Below are 6,884 nucleotides of genomic sequence, written 5' to 3'. Positions count from 1 at the left end.
AGAGAGCACAAAGCCTAAACTCAATCTATCGTACAGATTGCTACAGTATTATATCACCAAATTAATCTCGCTGATTGTCTACAGCACTAACCTCACAGATCGGTCACAGCACTACAGTAGCAGGCTAATCATACTGATCGTCTAAAACACTGGTCATGAAAATGGCGTATAGTATCACTCACACCACACTAATCTCACACAATATTCACAAAATTAATCTTTCATATAGATCATAACTAGTCTCACACGTCGTCCGCAATACTCATTTCATATGATGGTTGTACATAAAACTATCACAATGATCACCCGCAACACTAGTCTCACCATCTAGTCCACATAAGTGATCTCAAGGGTTGTCCATGAAACTATTCTCACGTCTAAATCAAGGCCTGGCAATAATGAATTATAAAAATAAAAAAAAAAAGGTCGATGAATGGGGGGGGGGGGAGAGCAAGGGAAAACATCTACGAATTTTGCAAACAGTTAGAAATCTGTCTTTTAAAAATTACCAGGCCATTGTTGTTGGTTAAGACCTGAGAGGATACAGAGTTCCAGAGTTTCGAGGTATAGGAAAAGAAAGTTTCCAGAATGGCCCTCCCTTGAGTTGCCAACGGCCACAAAGTAATCATGTGGCGCAGCAACCTACCGAGTACTGTATTGCATGGTCTATCTAGTGATATGGGGCCCACAAGCCAAATCCAAAGTAATGCCTACAGAAGAGGGAAAGTGAACCATCACTGCGGCGTACAGCCTGTGGGTCAAGTTCTGAAGTTAGCATGGGACAGTTGATCAGTCGGATCGCTTTCGACTGAGCTCCGTCAAGTAAGAATGCAGATGCGATAGCAGTATTCCACACACACACACATATATATATATATATATATATATATATATATATATATATATATATATATATATATATATATATTTTTTTTTTTTTTTTTTTTTTTTTTTTTTTTTATACTTTGTCGCTGTCTCCCGCGTTTGCGAGGTAGCGCAAGGAAACAGACGAAAGAAATGGCCCAACCCCCCCCCCCCCCCCATCACATGTACATACACACGTCCACACACGCAAATATACATACCTACACAGCTTTCCATGGTTTACCCCAGACGCTTCACATGCCTTGATTCAATCCACTGACAGCACGTCAAACCCTGTATACCACATCGCTCCAATTCACTCTATTCCTTGCCCTCCTTTCACCCTCCTGCATGTTCAGGCCCCGATCACACAAAATCTTTTTCACTCCATCTTTCCACCTCCATTTCTCGCATCACCGAGGTAGCGTTAAGAATGGAGGACTGAGCCTTAAAGGTGAAAATATCCTCATTTGGCTCCCTTCTCAGTTCCTTCTTTTAGAAAAGTAAACACTGGAGGGGAGGATTTCCAGCCCCCAACTCCCACCCCTTTTAGTCGCCCTCTACGGCACACAAGGAATACAGGGGAAGTATTCTTTCTCTCCTATCCCCATGGATAATATATACGAAATTCTTCTGCATGCATGTACTATACGTATAATTACATCTTACCTAGAACCCCAGTGAGGTTTAGAACCCCCGTGTTGGTCAAGAAAGGCTCTTGCAAAGCTAGCCAGGCCTACATATCGACGAAGACATATACAGTACAAAGCTAAGCAAGGAGGTCGAGAATTAGTGTAAAGCGAAACAGATGTAGAACCTTGGCGAGGTCGAGAAAGACTTGAACAAAGCAAGCTAGACCTTAAAACCTTAGTGAGGCGAAGAAAGACTTGTACAAAGCTATCCAGGTCTACATCCAACGTCAGAGCGAGAATGACGAACACAAAGTCAAGCTTATACAGTGACGCCGAAAAAAAAACATATATTCCTCTACAAATCTAAAGTCCTATTAAGGTTGACAAAGATTCATACTTTGACTTCAGTTGACCAATAGGCACAAAGAACGACGACTGGCCTGCCAAAATATACAACTAAGGTAACCATAGCAACCCTTGGACCGGGTCTGTGTTATGGAACTAACCCATGACAAAGATGTTCGCTATGTATGACTACCCCCTTCGTGTAGTGTTGGGAGGGAGCTACGCACCCATGGTGACCCATCTCTAAATTTTTCGACTGTCATAAAGCTCTTTAAACATTACTCTTATTGTTCACCGATTCCTATGGCATTTTGCTAATTCCCTTCATCTAATGCTCTGATATCGTAGTGACACTTCTATACACCCTTTTCCTACATAATTCTTGCATATCTTACTCTGTCCGCTATTTTCTTCGTGTATGCATCTTTCAAAGACCTCTTCACCGTCGACTGCAAACTATTTACATCCAATATTTCTTAACGTCCATATACATATATATATATATATATATATATATATATATATATATATATATATATATATATATATATATATTCATTTATTTCACTTTGTTGCTGTCTCCCGCGTTAGCGAGGTAGCGCAAGGAAACAGACGAAAGAATGGCCCAACCCACCCACATACACATGTATATACATACACGTCCACACACGCAAATATACATACCTATACACACGCAAATATACATACCTATACATATCAACGTATACATATATATACACACAGACATATACATATATACACATGTACATAATTCATACTGTCTGCCTTTATTCATTCCTATCGCCACCCCGCCACACATTAAATAACACCCCCCCCCCCCCCGCATGTGCGCGAGATAGCGCTAGGAAAGGACAACAAAGGCCACATTCGTTCACACTCAGTCTCTAGCTGTCATGTAATAATGCACCGAAACAACAGCTCCCTTTCCACATCCAGGTCCCACAGAACTTTCCATGGTTTACCCCATATATATATATATATATATATATATATATATATATATATATATATATATATATATTTTTTTTTTTTTTTTTTTTTATACTTTGTCGCTGTCTCCCGCGTTTGCGAGGTAGCGCAAGGAAACAGACGAAAGAAATGGCCCAACCCCCCCCCCCATACACATGTACATACACACGTCCACACACGCAAATATACATACCTACACAGCTTTCCATGGTTTACCCCAGACGCTTCACATGCCCTGCTTCAATCCACTGATAGCACGTCAACCCCTGTATACCACATGACTCCAATTCACTCTATTTCTTGCCCTCCTTTCACCCTCCTGCATGTTCAGGCCCCGATCACACAAAATCTTTTTCACTCCATCTTTCCACCTCCAATTTGGTCTCCCTCTTCTCCTCGTTCCCTCCACCTCCGACACATATATCCTCTTGGTCAATCTCTCCTCACTCATTCTCTCCATGTGCCCAAACCATTTCAAAACACCCTCTTCTGCTCTCTCAACCACGCTCTTTTTATTTCCACACATCTCTCTTACCCTTACGTTACTTACTCGATCAAACCACCTCACACCACACATTGTCCTCAAACATCTCATTTCCAGCACATCCATCCTCCTGCGCACATCTCTATCCATAGCCCACGCCTCGCAACCATACAACATTGTTGGAATCACTATTCCCTCAAACATACCCATTTTTGCTTTCCGAGATAATGTTCTCGACTTCCACACATTTTTCAAGGCTCCCAAAATTTTCGCCCCCTCCCCCACCCTATGATCCACTTCCGCTTCCATGGTTCCATCCGCTGACAGATCCACTCCCAGATATCTAAAACACTTCACTTCCTCCAGTTTTTCTCCATTCAAACTCACCTCCCAATTGACTTGACCCTCACCCCTACTGTACCTAATAACCTTGCTCTTATTCACATTTACTCTCAACTTTCTTCTTCCACACACTTTACCAAACTCAGTCACCAGCTTCTGCAGTTTCTCACATGAATCAGCCACCAGCGCTGTATCATCAGCGAACAACAACTGACTCACTTCCCAAGCTCTCTCATCCCCAACAGACTTCTGTTAATCTGATGCGTGGTCGATTAACCGTTGTGGTCTCAATCCTGCGCAGATAGCTAACTCCAATCATGGTCTCAAATTCTTATCGATGCCAAGCCTTGAGCGAAGAAAAATGAACCGCTAAAGATCTAAGGTAATGTGGATATGATAGTCAAAAGAGCTTTTCATGGAGAGGAAGATCTGTGTTTTCTTAAAAAAAAAAAAAATAAAGGGGGTGGGGGGCTAGATCGTCATTCTACAAAGGACATGACAATGTAAAGAGTTCTATGGTTTAGCGGCTCACCCTTAAGTTTCAGGTAGAATGTGACGTAATGAGTAGCCAGGACCGCGGACTTAAGGACTTAAAACATGCTTCGCGTGAATAATGGACCTGCATTGATTTATGGAGAAGTTAAAAGATGAATGAAGGCTGAAGGAAGTTTTCCGTGTCCGATGTGGCTGCTTTTTTCCTGCCATAGTAATCTCTCGTTGTACGCTCAGCAGAGACAGAAGCATTCTCATGCAACTGAATGCAGGTGTTGTACAGTAACAAGTTTTATTAGGAAAACGGCGACCATATTTGACTACAAAAATATGTTCACGGTATTTGGTAACAAAACAGCTGATGGCAATGAACCAAGGGAGCTTCGATGTATGACAAATCAACATGCTTTCGAGACAGTATTTTGTTAAAAACATGTCATTGTCTTAGGAAAGTGGTGGAACTGACACTCTTGTTTCATTGTTCACAAGTAGGGCATATCACTGCAACAGTTAAATAGCCATGAATAAATCTGCTTTTCCTTACGGAGGACTAAGTTAGAACTGTAAAAATGACATAAACAATCATTCATTACCGAATAAGATTATTGTATACTGGTGCAAGAGGTGACTTTACAGTGGTGCGCGTGTGATCTAGTATAATGTACAGCTCAAGGGGGGGGGGGGGGTAAGGGAGGGGGAATTCCCTCACCACCACCACCACCTCGATACGCCTCTGGTTACGACGGCCCTGACAGGAGGTAACTCACACGACTCGTCATTCTAAACTTCCGTGTCCTTTGCAAAAATCTCGTGGAAGGCACTCTTTCACTCACATCATATATATATATATATATATATATATATATATATATATATATATATATATATATATATATATATATATATATAGCCAGGAACTCTTTCTAAGTGCTGATGCATCTCCAAGGCTGCGCTGCTTCCAGTGCAATTAGTTGATAAACATAAGCGCGATGAGAATGTATTAGATTTAGTTCTAACTACACATGAGAATCTTGTCAACAACACTGAAGTCAGAGAAAAGCTTAGTGCAAGTGATCACCGGCGAAGTACATTCAACTTTTGACACTTCATGGAACGCGGGTCAACATACGGATAGCGAGATAATACCAAATTTCAGACTTTGCACTTTTTTAAGAATCGCATGGCTGTTGGCAGCAAATTTGGGATGATGTAATATTTGAAAGCGATATGGACGTGGCTCGGCAGAGTTTCTGTAAAACATTTAAATAGTGGATGGATCACTTGTGCCAACTCGCAGAAGCCGGTCTTTTTCCAAATACGAAGTCGAAATGGTGGAACGATTATATAATGAAGTGTCTGTTGTTTCAGAAAGAAGCATATAAGAAGCTCAAAGAGGACAATAACTAGCTTGATAAAAGCAAATTATGTAAGCCTGTGTAGAGAGCTGAGACCTATACTTCAAAGCAAACGTCAGTATGAAACGCACTACTGCTGAATATAGGAAAATAAACCCAGAATTCTATGGGTATGTTAGAAGCAAGAGAGTCTTCACCCAATCAATTGGCCCACTGATAAGTGAAAACAGTGACATGGTTCACAACAACGAAGACATGGCAAAGATTTTAAGCAATCTTTTCGCATCCTGTATGTACAACTGAAGGTATTGCTAATGTCCCGAACTCAATTCCAATGCTAAGAGAGGGAAAACGTTTTGCGACACTTGGATATGGGTCGAAAATACAGTACCACCACTAAATGAAATAAAGATGAATAAAACTACACCCTAGATAAGATTTTTTCCGAGGACAACGAGAGACGAAAAATGAGTCAAAGCCTTCATGATTCTCTTCAGTAAAATCACTTGCTACAGGAAAAGTACTAAAGGAATGGAAGCTTGCTACGTAACACCCATTCTCAAAAAAGGCAGTAAACCAGTGCCTGGAAATTATCGTCCAAACAGCTTAGCGTCTTGCTGGCAAACTTAAGGAAATTATCATTGTATACGGTATAAGATTGTGAACCATTAAAAGGACCATCACTTGATAAATGACTCGTAGCGTGGTTTTCGACAAAACTGTTCATGCGCAATTTCTTGAATTATATAATGAATATATATGATGAAAGTAAAGCTGCTGATGTTATCTAACTAGATTTTCAAAACGCACTCCGTAAAGTTCCCCATCAAAGGTTACTAACTAAAGTTATATGGTACAGATAGAGTTCTACTTCAGTGGTAAGGAAATTGGTTAACTGACCGAAAACAGTTATGTATTTATGGTCAAACCTCAAAATGGTTAAACGTAACAAGTGGTATATCACAAGGATCAGTATTAGGGATTAATTCTCTCATATATATATATATATATATATATATATATATATATATATATATATATATATATATGTGTGTATGTGGGTGGGTTGGGCCATTCTTTGTCTGTTTCCTTGTGCTACCTCACTAACGCAGGAGACAGCGATTAAGTATATGAATATAAAAAAATATCAGTCATAATTATCATTGGCATTACTGGACTTTCCCTGTATGTAGTTACACTGTGAGTGAAAAGACACTTTTGGTGAGGATGAATCGGTGTTAGTGGACAAAGGGGATTGCTGCCTCACTGAGGAACTTCTCTCCAAAGGAGTCCATCCTTTCCCGGCTACTGATTGTAGTGCAACTTTCAGGTGCAGGAGCCATGTGAAAAGGGTTGTGGGGTTATATGTTAAATAATCTG

This window comes from Panulirus ornatus, chromosome 6, assembly GCF_036320965.1.
Source record: "Panulirus ornatus isolate Po-2019 chromosome 6, ASM3632096v1, whole genome shotgun sequence".
NCBI classification, from domain to species: domain Eukaryota; kingdom Metazoa; phylum Arthropoda; class Malacostraca; order Decapoda; family Palinuridae; genus Panulirus; species Panulirus ornatus.
Note: the sequence above shows the minus strand (reverse complement) of the source record.